Source organism: Hyaena hyaena, unplaced genomic scaffold (assembly GCF_003009895.1).
Source record: "Hyaena hyaena isolate Hyena2069 unplaced genomic scaffold, ASM300989v1 scaffold_29, whole genome shotgun sequence".
In the NCBI taxonomy this organism is placed as follows: Eukaryota; Metazoa; Chordata; class Mammalia; order Carnivora; family Hyaenidae; genus Hyaena; species Hyaena hyaena.
The window spans coordinates 1,567,348-1,581,140 of NW_024080661.1; positions in this window are offsets into that span (position 1 = coordinate 1,567,348).

Sequence of the window (13,793 nt, forward strand, 5' to 3'; positions counted from 1 at the left end):
CCGCACAGCCCGGGCCCGGCGGGGGAGGCGCCGAGTGGCACATCGCGGGCGCCCGCCCGCCCCGCGCCGCCCGCTCACGCGCCGCCCCCCCGGCCCCCCTGCCCGGCCGCGGCAGCCATGGCCGCGCGCCTCCGCTCGCTCGCTCCCGGCCCGCCCGCCGCCCGCCGCCGGGTAAAGTCTTAGGTTCAGGGAACAAAGCCTGGCTTGGTAGGGAGCTTTTCGCTCACTCGCTCGTCGTTCACTCCGCGCGTATTTTTCCCTCTTTCTGTTTCTTTCGGTGGCTGTCGGTTGTTGCTCCCGAGCTCTCCCTTTGCCTGCCCTTCAGTCTCGGCCGGGGGTCTCCGATTCTCCATACCCCTCCGCCCAGGTCTTCGTCTCTGCTCTTCAACCCCAAGGAAACTCAGAGATGGAGATCAGAGGAAGGGGCGCAAGAAGGAACAGGAGCTACGTGGGCCACTTTGCCCTTCCGTGTCTGGGGGGGTGCTCTCTGGGTGGCCGTTCTTGGGGTCTTTCCTCGGAGGCCCCTCTGGAGGGTAGACACTCTCACGTGCAGACGTTTGTTCATTACACAAATATTTATTGAACGCTTACTGTGTGTAGCCGCTGGGTAGTGCAGTGAAACAAAGTACAAAACAGGTATAGATTCCTGCCCTCAGGGAGCTTCCGATCCAGTGTATAGACTCAGACGCGCGCCCACAGGGACTCAGACCCATTAGAGGCACACCGAGGCACCCACAGACACACAAACTCACCCCCAGCCTCATCCAGCCACACCATCTGACCCTCCCAGAGACATAAACCGCAGGTCCGACCCCGCAGGCACGCTTATAATAGACCCACGCCAGTTAGAGACCCACGACTACGGAAGTGCCTGCAAACAACACAGTTACACTTGACCTCTAGGCACACACACAAACACACAACAGACACTCACACACAGCACCCCCAAAGGATCAAAGCCCCTGAAATTGGGTCTGGGAAGAAGTGAGGGTGTCCGGCCGATGGCTTTATCCCAATACCGGAGTGGGCCAAGGGGACGCAATCTGATCCCCCCTCCCACTTCCTAAAGGGGGAGACAGACGCTCTCAAGGACCAAAGGTCACACTCCCTCCGCGGGAGGTGGGGTGGCGGAGGGGAGAAGGCAGCCCTGAGGGCTGCTGCGACACTTCAAAGACCTCGCGCCCGGGAACGCTTCCTGCGGGGGAGGGGCAGGCAGAGAGGAGAGGGGAAGAGCTGCAGGGGTACTTGAGGGTGGAGGAGGCTGCCCCCCTCTTCCGCGCACTGCCCCCCTGGCCGACTCTTCCGCCGGGACCGCCTCCTTTTCACCCGCACCTGTTCAACCGGAACATCAAGGGGCCAGGACCCGCCGCCACCCCTCCCCTCGCGTCTATTTAGTACCTTTCATCCCGGAAGGGGGGGGTGAATCCCCGCCCAGGAGTGGGGGGGAGTAGGACGGGGGAGAACTTGTCCTTGACCTGGTCTTTGGCGTCAGGGATTTACTCCCTAATCCCAGCGACACTGGCGTTTGGGGAGGTCGGGGAAGCTGAGCTCTGGGCTATAGCCCTCCACCTCCCTCACTGCTGCGAGGACCCAAGAATCCCGGAGGGCTGCCAGGACGTAGAAGCTCTAAACGGGCGCGGCTGGGAGGAGGCCCGTCTCTGCCGCTTCCGTGCCTGGGGGAGGGGGCCGAGGGCTAGGGGATTGTCGGGGCGGCCAGAGGACCGGGCTCCCTGCGAGGAGTGCCAAACGCCGGTGTCTTGGTCGGCTTTGTGAACTTCGCTCATACGAAAAGTTAAGAAAAAGACGAGAAGTCTCACTTAGGAGTCTCTAACGAATTATTTTTACTGACAAGAATAAAACTTGAAGAGAAGTAAACGCAAAAACGTCAGTCCTAGCCGTGCACCATTTTCGGAATATTTGAATTTTTGCTTTCGGGACCAACCGCGGCCGAAGTGGCCGAAGTTTCGGGTTTCGCCGGACAAGGGTCACTCGAAGGCCCATCGGTCCCTGAATCCAGGGGTGGGCGACCTGGAGACTGGGGCCGAGGCGGCTTGTTCTCTGGGTCTCATTCCGTGCGGGTGTACCGTCCAAAGATTGTGTGGTGAACGCGAGATACTTGGGCATTTAGTAAGTGTATTGGGACCACGGTTTCGTTTAATCCTCTCCACAACCCTTTGGGGTGGGTGTTAATATCCCATTTTATAAACAGATTAGCTGAGGTTCTGGCGGATGAACTGACTTGCCCAAAGTCACACAGCCTGAAAGCGGCAGAGCGAGGACTTGAACCCACTCTGTCCTTTGCTAGGCTGGGGGTCCGTCACCACGTGTAGGTCGAATGTTTGTGTTTAACTGGGATGTCCGCTCAGCGCCGTGTTCCCTTCCGAGGTCTAGGGAAACTCCGCGTCCCGCGGATTGGGTTGGATTAGCGGCGGGTGCTCCTATGGCTGAGCTGTAAAAGCTCATTCCCGGTCTTCCAATATTTTCCTGAGAACCTACTACGTGCTCCTACACACACACACACACACACACACACACACACACACACGAGCAAGAACAAGACTCAGCCAACAAGTGGTTCAAGTTCGTCGTGCTCTCCTCGGCGTAACTGAGCACTGTTTTGGGATGTCACGCTGATCCTGGCTGTGCGGTTTTCGGCGAGTGACTTGCCCTCTCGGGCTCAGCTTGTTCCCCGTAAAATGGGGCGTTAACTCCCTCTGGCAAGTGCTGTAGTGAGGATCTAACGAAAATCCTTTTGGAAAGCACCGAGGCACACAGTAGGCGCTCAATCCCTGCTCCGCCCGCCCCTCTAAGCTTGCCAGGGCAGCGTGTTCCCGCTCCCGCTTCCCGCCTCCAGCATCCTCGCCCTACTCGCGCGTCCCGCGGCTGAGGGACTGGGGCAGAGAGGACCAAACAGAAAATTATTTCCGCCCGCTCGGCCCGCCCCGCCCCGCCCCGCCCCGCCCGTCCCCGGAGCCAGAAGGGGATTGTGGGGCCGCCGCGGCCGCCGCCGGAGCCGAGCGGGGCGGAAGCGCGCGTAGCGCTGCTGCTCGGGCCCGACCGCGCCGGCCCCCGCACCTCCCTGCCCGGGACTTCGGGCTGTGGTCAGGGCGGTCCCGGGGTCCGAGGCGGCTGCCGCCGCGCGCGTTTCCACGAAGACTGTCTTGCCGGTTCCTAGAACCGAGCGGGGGAGGCTGAAGAGTGCCGAGGTTTCGCTTCTGCCTAGCTGGCCGGGCGCTCGGTTTCGCGCGTCCCGGGGACTGGGGGCGCGCCCTCCCCGTTAAAAAGCCCCGGGCTCCGGGAAAGAACTGCGCCGGCGCCCGCGGCTTTGCGTTTCTTTTGCGTCCCGCTTTTCCCTCCCGAAAACCGAGCTTCTGACCTTGGGGCGATCAGAGAGGTTAAGTTACTTTCCCTAGGTGGCCCAGTCGGTTTAGAGGCTTCAGGTGGGTTCCTGCTGGTTGGAAGAGCCTGTCGTGGCGGAACAGAAAGAGGAGCGCTAGCGTCAGAAAGACGCGGGTTCAAGACCCAGCGTAGCCGCTTACTGGCTTTGACCGTCGGTTAGCAACGCGTTATCTGCGACCCTCAGTTCCCTTGTCTCAGAGTGTGGACGGTGGTACCAGCCCCGGGGTCGATGCGAACGGTGACGCTGTCAAGTGGTGCCGGGCACAGGGAAGGGTGATTTCCCAGTCAAAGGTTATGACTCTGAAGTGGCCTCTCCAGTAGGCCTGGCTGGGGTGCGAGGGTGGGTGTGCGGGGTTCTTTCCTAAGTCAAACATCCTGTGCGAGAGGGAAAGAGGATCGATTTAAAGAGGAACTGGTGGGAGCGAGGGGATTCCCCAGGCATTAGGAAGCCAGAGTCGTCATGATTATTGTAAATAGTGACTCTGCATGGGTGGGATTTTTGGCTTTTCAGATCTTTCTACGGGAACAGCACAGTAGTTAGTGTCATATCCTGCCTCTGCCACTAGCTAGCAGTGTGACACAGTCTTGGTACCTCAGTTTGCCAGTCTGGAAGATGGGCATAATTGGATGCCTTCTTCCAATCATCAGGGCTTTGGCAACTCCAGCCAGCCCAGGTCCCAGTAGGTGCTTTAAGAGCTTCAAGTGAGCCGAAGTAGTCCCTCCAATTACATTAGGGCATAGGGGACTTCTTTAGGGATCGAAGATGGGTAGGAAAGGAAGAGGTTCATGGGGGTAAAGTAGCCATCTGCCCAAAGTTTCCCCAGAGCTACCTGGAATCTAGTTCCAGCCCTGCCCCTAGCCAGCTGTGACCTTGGGCAAAGCACTGCCCTGTCTGGCATTTGGTTGGGTGACCAGATCTTGACAGTCTCCTTGGAGTTAACATTTTGTGGTTGATGACTGTGCTCCTGGGAACTTTACAGACAGAGGTGACAGATGAACCGCATATTTGCTCTGCTGCGTTCCCCTTTTCCACCAGTTCCTCCTGAAGTCCGATTTCCCTTCCTCCTGTTCTAATTGCCGTCGGGACAGAAGTTGAAAGAGTTGTATTATTCAGTCTTTTAGCAAACGCTTCATTGAATCATCATGGATGGGCCATAGGAGAGACACAGCACCCAGGATGATGAGAGTGACTGTAGAGAAATAACTTCAAGGATAGAAGAGCCATGCTAGAGCTCAGTACGGTGCCAACACGGGCAGAAAGGAAATAACTGTGTTTATGGAGTCAGAGAAGGTCTCACCTGGGATCAAGGGGGTACATGCAGATAAGAGCATTCCAGGCAGGGAGTACAGCACATTCAAAGGCACAGAGGTAGGAACCAGCGAAGTGTGCACTGAGGGTGTGCCTTGTGGCAGCCACCAGGTGGTTTGCTTGCGGGACACAGAGCAGGAGGGAGGGTTAGAGGGTTAGCCTTAAGGCGAACACTAAATCAAGGGAAACTTGGAAATCTTGGTAAGGAGTTTGGACTTAATCCTGAGGGCAGCGGGGAATCACTAAGGGCTTTTAAGAGGTGCAAACCATATTTGCATGTTGGTTGTCAAGTCTGGGGATGGTTAGGGTTGGGGGGAGGCTGGAGGTTGGGAGCAATTCTCAACCTTTAAAAATGCATGGGAGTCCCTGGGGGGTCTTGTTAAAATGCAGATTCTGATTCAGTAGGTCTGAGGTGGGGGTCTGAGAACCATCATTTTTAACAAGCTCCTGGGTGGCGTGGTGCCGTGTTGGGGATCCAGAGAGCACACTTGAGTAGCAAGTGGTAGGAGACTTGAAAGGGCCCTGCTGAGAGAAGATGGTTTGATTCCAGCAGAGCAGAGGGGGAGGAGTGGAGGGCTACGCATGAAGATGTCAAGAAGGTGGGATGTTAGGAGTCGGACTAGGGCTGCTTGGGAGAGCAAGACCCACGGGGATGACTCCCAGAGGTGCAGCTTGGGAGTTTGGTGGCTGGGGCTTGTCTGTCCACTCACTGGTAGACCCCAGGAGTGAGGGCAGGATAGGGGGTGGAGCTGGTCAGGAACCGCTTTGGACATGCTGGCGTCGGGTGTTTGTGGCTCACGGGGTGGTGATGCTGGGTAGGCAGTTGATTGTTTGTGTCTGGATCAGCAGAGCCTGGGCTGGAGAGACCCAGAGGGAGAGGGCCAGAAGGCTGCCCTGAGAAGCGGGAGGGTTCACATCATGGAAGTCAGAGAGGGACTTTTAAGAAGCAGGAAGTGATGCCAGGGTCACATGCCACTGAGAGGTCAAGAGAGGAAAGGGTTCTGCAAGGAGGAGGTCCCCGGTGATCTCAGCCTGGAAAATTCCAGGCACTGGTGGGTGTGGGTCAAGCATGGATGGGGGTGGCGCCTGGGTGGCTCTGTCGGTTGAGCGGTTGAGCGTCCAACTTCGCCTCAGGTCATGATCTCACGGTTCGTGGGTTCAAGCCCCACGTCCGGCTCTGTGCTGACAGCTAGCTCAGAGCCTGGAGCCTGCTTCGGATTCTGTGTCTCCTTCTCTCTGACCCTCCCCTGCTCACGCTGTCTCTCTCTCTCTCTCTCTCAGAAATAAATAAAACATTAAAAAAAATTTTTTTTAAAAAGCATGGATCAGGAGGCAAGAAGGGAGGGGAGAGTGGAGAACATTCTAGGGAGATGGGAGGGTCAGGAGGCTAGGATGGACACCTGGGATTAGTGTGATGCTACGGCAATAGCTCGCTTCTGATGGAGCTGATGTGCTAGGCACGATCTAAGGTGACGAGTTCTGTTCTTGTTCCCATTTTACAGGGACGGGAACGAGCTTAGAGCACAAAGAGCACACAGCCAGTAGGTACAAAAGCAGAATCTGAACCCTGCGTTTAACCCTGGGATTGGTCCACATTGTCCACGAGAGGGCTGTTTTGGAGCCAGTTCAGGACTTACTATTCCCTTCTCCCCAAGCCTCTCCCCTTCTGTGACACTAGTAATCCACTGTCATTTATTTAATTCATCACCATTTGTCGCCCCCTACTATGTGCACACCGGATAACAGAGGGAGACGTTGGTGATGCAGAGAGGATCGAAGCAGGCGGCAGCCCTGCAGGCATTCAGGGTGGAGAGGAAGAACCAGCTGGTGAGCAGGCAAATGGCACCGTATAGTACGGTGTGTTGTAATGGGGGCTGGACCACCCTCCAGAGAGAGCCCTGGAGAAGGAGCTCCAGTGTCTGCCTGGGGACGTTGAGCAAGGCTCCTTGGAAGGGCCAGGGTCAGAGCTACAACTTGAAGGTGGCCAGGTGTTTGCTGGGTAGCCAGGTGAGGGAAGCCCTGGAGGTAGAGGACCAGCAGGTGTATGTGTTAGCATGAGAGCACCACTTCGTTCAGGGGGTTGAGGGTTCAGTGAAGGAGGAGTGAAAGGTGGGGGTGGAGAGGAAAGGGGACATGAGAACAGATGGGAGGGAAGGGATCAGGGCGCCTTACACGTGGACCAGACTTGACCCCAGGAGCATGAGATCCCATGGAAGATGCTGAGCAGATGCACACAATGACGAGCCCACTGCGGCTGCAGCAGAGTTGGAGGTCAGAGGGTTAAAGCGGATGGTGGAATGACCTTGGAAATTATTGCAGTGCTAGACGTAAATTCCACTGAGCAGTGATTTTTTTTTTTAATGTTTCAGAGACGGACAGAATGTGAGCGAGGGACGGGCAGAGAGAGAGGGAGACACAGAATCCAAAGCAGGCTCCAGGCTCTGAGCTGTCAGCACAGAGCCCAACGTGGGGCTCGAACTCATGAACTGTGAGCTCATGACCTGAGGCACAGTTGAATACTTAACTGACTGAGCCCCCCAGGCACCCCCAGTGAGCAGGGCTCCTTTATGTGTTGTGTTCACCGATGTATCCCAAGCACCTGGATCAGCGTCTGGCGCATAATGGATGCTCAGTTAATACCTGCCAAATAAATGAATGAGTAAGTGAGTGAGTGGATGAATGTTTGACCATTTCTGGGAGTAAGGAGGAGGGCCTGCACTGGAGTGTGGGGATGGAAAGACAGGAGGTGTAGAGGGTGAAGAAGAGAAAAGGAGTAATGGGCAGTAGGTACTCATGGAGTGTGAGGGTGACTCCCAGGTGTCTTTTTTTAAGTTTATTTATTTATTTAGACAGAGAGAGAGAGAGCAGGGGAGGCGCAGAGAGAGAGAGGGAGAGAGAGAATCCTAAGCAGGCTCCGCACTATTAGCACAGAGCCTAATGTGGGGCTCGAGCTCAGGAGCCATGAGATCATGACCTGTGCTGAAACCAAGAGTTGGATGCTTAACCCACTGGGCCACCCAAGCGCCCCTAGATTTCTGTCTTAAACAGCAGGGCTCCTGAAGAAGGGAGGAGGAGGGGGAACAGGATTGGGACAGTTGACGAATTCAGATTGGGGCTTACTGATTTTGAAGTCTAGGGGACTGTCCCCGAAGAGGGTTGGGTATGCATGGCACTTTATAAGACCAGTGCTCTAACCCCTGAGCTATAGGACCTCGTGAGCATGTCACTTTAAAAGTTGTAAAATGCTTTTGAAGCATATGTGATATTCTGTCCACCTCTTCTGCCATATCCTTGATACTCTGACAAAATATCAGAGAGATCTTTAAGCATTGTCAGCAATAGATGGTAACTGAAGCCCTGGGGTGGGTGAGATCACGCTAGGAGGCTGTGCAGGTGCAGAGAGCAGAAGGCCAAGGCCACAGGCATTTAAGAAGGGGCAGAGGAAGAGAATCCAGGCAAAGAGCACGAGAAGTGTCCCAAAACGGAGGAGGACCACAGAGAAAATGGTGTCAGAGAAACCAGGGAGGAGAGACGGAATGGCTAGCAGGGCGGGTGTCTCAGAGTGGGGCACCTGGCCCACGTGCTGGAGGGGACGGCATGGATTGCCTGAGGAGGGGGAGACGGTGTGAGTTTAGACGACCTTCCTAGGGGCTGGGCTGCGAGCTGGATGGAGACACAACACGGGAGGAGGGGAGGGGAGATCAGGGAAGGCTGGCTGGCAATTTTCCAGGTCAGTCTTCCGCACAAGGCTTGGGTGGACACGAGCAGGTGCTCTACTTCCCTCAGAGAGAAGGAAGGAAGTCGAGGATGTGTGTAGGACTTTTCTGCTTATTAGCATGCATTTTCTCTTTTTACAACGTTAAAAAAATCTTTTTTAAAGTTTATTCAGAGAGAAAGAGAGAGAGACAGAGCATGAGCAGGGGAGGGGCAGAGAGACAAGGGAGACACAGAATATGAAGCAGGCTCCAGGCTCCGAGCTGTCAGCACAGAGCCCAACGTGGGGCTCGAACTCACAAACCGCGAGACCATAACCTGAGCCAAGGTCGGACGCCCAACCAACAGAGCCACCCAAGTGCCCCTTTTTACAACATCTTTTAGTTCTCTATTTTCCCCCAGTTTTATTGAGATACAATTGATAACTTTGTATTAGCTTCAGGTGTACAGCATTATGACGTGATATACATATATCGTGAAATGATTACTACAATAAGTTTAATTAACATCCATCATTCTCTATTTTTTAAAAATCAACTTTTGGGGGCGCCTGGGTGGCTCAGTCAGTTGAATGTCCGACATCGGCTCAGGTCATGATCTCACAGCTCATGGTTTCAAGCCCCGCGTTGGACTCTGTGCTGACAGCTCAGAGCCTGGAGCCTGTTTCGGATTCTGTGTCTCCCTCTCTCTCTGACCCTCCCCTGCTCATGCTGTCTCTCTCTCAGAAATAAAACATTAAAAATTAAAAAAAAAATAAAAATCAATTTTTGTATGGAATAATTGACATAATTAACTGTATAAGCGATGACTTTTGACGGATATATATAGCCACGTAGCCCCCTCCCCAATAAAGATATAGAACATTTCTATCTCCCCAGAAAGTTCCTTCTTATCCCATTACATTCCTTCAGACCCAGGCAAACACTGATGTGATTTCTATCACTATAGATTCATTTTGCTGGTTCCAGAGCTTCATAAAAGTGGAATCTTACAATGTGTACTCTTTTGAACTCAGCTTTTCTTACTCTGCATTGTATTTTTTTTAATCTGAAACAGGAAGCACAGCCATTGCTGGGTGGGGGGCACAGGTGGGGAGCAGGAGAGATGTCCCCCTTGGGGCTGAGGGACATCAGGTGAGCAGTATTCCCTAACCGTGGCCCGCAGCAGAAGCAGAGGAAGCAGCTGTGTGGATTTGGGTGCGGGTAGGAGTCTGTGCTCAGAGCGTTGAGCATTCTGGGTGCAGTTTACCTCGGTCATGGTAGGGTGCAGGGCGAGGCCCCAGGGGCTGACGGGTGTGAAGATGAGGAAGTCTGGACTCAGAAGTGGACACGGAAGGCCTTCAGGATGGATGGCGGAGTTGGGACTGAAAATCCTGGAGTCACGCCTGACTTCCTGCTCTCCGCCGTTGGCCTGGCCGATTCTGTTGAAATGTCTCTGGAATCCTTGTCTTTGTTCCCAGACCCAAGCGCCTTGAGCTTGAACCTCTGCTTGTCTAGGGTAAGCCTCTGCTGTGACCCATCCCTCCTCCCCCTTGTGGGATCTCTTTATCCTGATGTGCAACCTCTCTCGCATCTGTCTCTGTCCTCTCACCCTCCAAATGGGCTCAGGCCACCTCTATCCAAAAGGCCACCCCCCTGCACTTGTCTCCTGGTCTCCCTGTCTCCCACCCCTGCTCTGCTTTGTAAATCAGGAGACCTGATTTATACAACTTGAGTTGACTCTCTGGCCCCCCTCACCCCTGCTGAAATTGCTCTGCCAGAGGCCAGTCACCAGTCATCACCTGTTGCAGGTGTTTTCTGGAGGTCGTCGTCTGTCCAGTGTCCCCCTTCCTGTTTCAGGGGAATGCCCCACTGAATGATCTGCCCTAGAACTCTCTCCATCTACCCTTCCCTCCCCACCCCCCTCTGCACCAACTGCTTCCCCCACAGCCTTCTCCGTCTCCAATGACAGCAACTCAATCTTTCTAGCTCTTCAGGCCCCAAACCTGAATTTCTGATCTTGCTCACACCTCTGCTCTGTTAGCGGATCCTGCCAGCCTCACCTGCACGATGCACACAGAAGCTGATGACTTCCTGCTGCCTCTGCCTTCGTTCTCTTACCTGGGTTACTGTGGTAGCCTCCTAACTGGTCTCTCCACCCCCACCCCCGCCCCTGACATCTGTTCCCTACGTAGTGGCCGGAGTGGGTCTGTCGGATTAACCTGTAAGGTGATCACCGTTGCCCCTGAGACCACCAGGAGTTCCCACTGTACTCCAGCGGGAGCCCATCTGCTTATAGGGAGGTGCTCTTAAGGTCTTGTAGAGCTTGCTGCCCAAGCCCTCTGGCCCCATCTCCGCCCTTCCCCTCCTTCCTGTGCTGTGGCCACACCGGCTTCCTTGTTTCCCAGGCACAGCAGGCATGCCCTGCCTTCTGGTTGGCCACCCTAAAACTGCACCCTGTGCCCTTTCTGCCCCATCCCTCATCTTCCTTGTGCTTTTCCCTTGCCCTTAACCGTCTCATTATCCCTATATTTCTGTGTCTTGCTTGTGGTCAGTCTATTCCTTCCAACATAAGTGCCACGGACACCAGGATCTTTCCAGATTTGGTTGCTCTATTCAAGGGCCTAGAACTGTGCCTGACACATTCTTGGTTCTCAGTAAATATTTACTGAAAGAACCGAAGGAATTCTGAGCATCTGTCTTCACACCCTGGACACTGAGATGTGGGCCCAGGATCCAAGTGTCGCCAGTCTGAGGCCTTCCTGCTGTGTTCTGGAGGAGTCAGTGACCGGGACAGAGGCCACTGGGGGTCCCTCTTGATGGCTGTGCCCACGGTGCCCAGGGGGTGCCGTGTTCAATGCCTATTCCTGCTGAGCGACAGCTGTGCTCTTTGCTTCCTGGCCCCCGGGCTCCAACGCTGGGTGATCGTTCCCATTTCTCTACTCTTCCTAAGAAGCCAGAGTCAGTTTCCCAGACCGCTGGCTGGCTCATCTCAGAATCATTAAAGCCAGCCGCCCCTCCATCATGGTCTTGCTTAACCTCTCCATGGCCTTGAATCCTCACGACGGCGCTGCACGCCTCACCCTCTCACATTTCTCAGCCGCCTTGGCTCAGGTCCTTTGCCTCTGCCCATCCCACAGGGGTCCTACCCCAGATGCACATGACCTTCTCTGGCAGGGCGTACTCACACCTACAGTTTCTACCCTGACCCATGTGCCCAGATTTAGTCCTGACTGCTCTCTAGTCCAAGCCCTTCTCCTCCCACCCCCCCACAACCCTGGGCTCCTCAGACCACATCCACTTCCACTTATATTCGGTCCCTGGGAACTGTGACCAAAACTGAAATGACATCTCCTCATCCCTGGGCCCGCCCCTCCTCCTGTCCTACTTCAGTTAATAGCCTCCTCTCTCTCCTGAGAAAGAAACCTGAGGGTCCTTCTCAAATCTTTATCTCTCTCCCTTCTCCTGTGAATCAGCCCCCAAGTCTCATAAAACCTGCCTCATAAATACCTCTTAAATCAAAGTTTCCCTAAACGCAGCCCCCTTTCAGCCCCAAGCGTCCCTGTGGCTACGTCGGCGGGTGCCTCCCAGTGGACTTCTCTTAACCATCTTCCTCCTCGCTGCACCCTTCAGGTGACCCTTGGAACCGGTTTCTGGGCTACACTTCTGCTGGGCGCTGAATGTGCAGTTTCCAGGACCCCACCCTCAGGCAGCTCCCTGTCCGAGGGGGCATCCACACCTCTAAGCCCAAGAGGCAGACAGATGCTAGCGGAGAGGACAGACCGCGCACCCACCGACTTCAGCCTCTGACCCACTCGAGCCAAGAGAGAGACTGCATGGCTCTCGGCTCACCATCACCCTGTACCTCGAACAGAAAACAGGTCTCATCAGAATGAATGTAAGCGTGTCCTTGCTTTGAATGAAATGCCAAAGAAGGGTAACTTAAGCTAATTATCGAGTCATGCCGGAAGCCAAATTATAGACATTGTCATGTAATAAACACCATTTCTCAAGAGAGCGGCTTGGAGACATCTGGGCAGCTGGAAGCCTGAGCTCATTATCTTCCCCTCCAACCTGCTCTGTCTCCTCCTACATCCCACCCATGATGTGCGGGAAGCCTCAGCTCCCCTCCTCCGCACAGCCAGCTGCTTACAAGTTCTCCTGATTCTCCCTCGAATACCTGTCCATGCCTGTGGTCACTGCCTTCCATCAGATCTTCACCATCTCTCACTGCAACCTTGGGTGAGTGATGAGTGATGCCTCCATTTTCCTCATCTGCAAAATGGGATTTTTGTTTTAAACACAGCGAAGGTTTCACTTTGACCAAGTGTGCCAAACGGCGAGCACAGAGTCGAGCTCAGGCTGAGCATTCAGGAAATGCTAGTTCTCTATTCCTTTCATGCTTCCTCACCCCTTTCCTTTGCCAAGTCTGACCACATGATTTCCTTTGCTTAAAAGTGGCCCTTAATTCCCAGTCCTACAGGATAAAGTCCGAATTTCTTATCAAAGCAGTCATCCCTTTGAGTTCCTGCCCACAGTCATCACTGTTGAGCCACACTGACCTACTTCATTCACTTATTAAAAACATGGTCATCCATGGGGCGCGTGACTGACTCAGTAGAGCATGTGACTCTTGACCTTGAGGTCCTGAGTTCGAGGCCTATGTTGGGTGTAGAGCTTACTTTAAAAAGTAAATAAAAAATATATATATAAAAACACAGTCATTCCAAAGTATTATCCCACAGATTACTTGCTGGCCCTAAAGGAAGAAAATGCAACTTCTCAATAAAGAAATCGGCCCTCACCAATTACATCTACCAGTCACTGTTTCATTCCTAAGGCTGGAACTCAGGCATCGAGGACACCAGACATCATGCAATATGAGGGAAGCATTACCCACGAGGTGTTTTTGCTAGTCTAGCCAACCTGAATCTAATCAAGCCTGTAGATCTAATTTCCAGTTTGCAGGAAATACAGGATAAACACCACCACAAGGAAGCAATCAGAGAAATCTAGAAGGTGGGACATGATGTCTGTAATTTACTTAAAATACTTTGGCAATTCAACAACTCAATGGCATGGGGGGAAAAGTTCTTCTGGATTTAAATGAGACTTAAGAGACATAACCAATTGTAATGTGAGGACCTTATTTAGATCCTGGTTGGAACAAACCAAATGCGAAAACATTCTTGGGAGACACTTAGGGAAATTTGAATATGGGCTGGATATTAGATGATATAAAGGAATTATGGTTAATTCTGTAAGGTGTGATCCTAATCGTGTATTAAGAAACCTTCCTGGGGCGCCTGGGTGGCTTAGTCGGTTAAGCGTCCGACTTTCGCTTAGGTCATGATCTCGCGGTTCGTGGGTTTGAGCCCCGCGTCGGGCTCTGT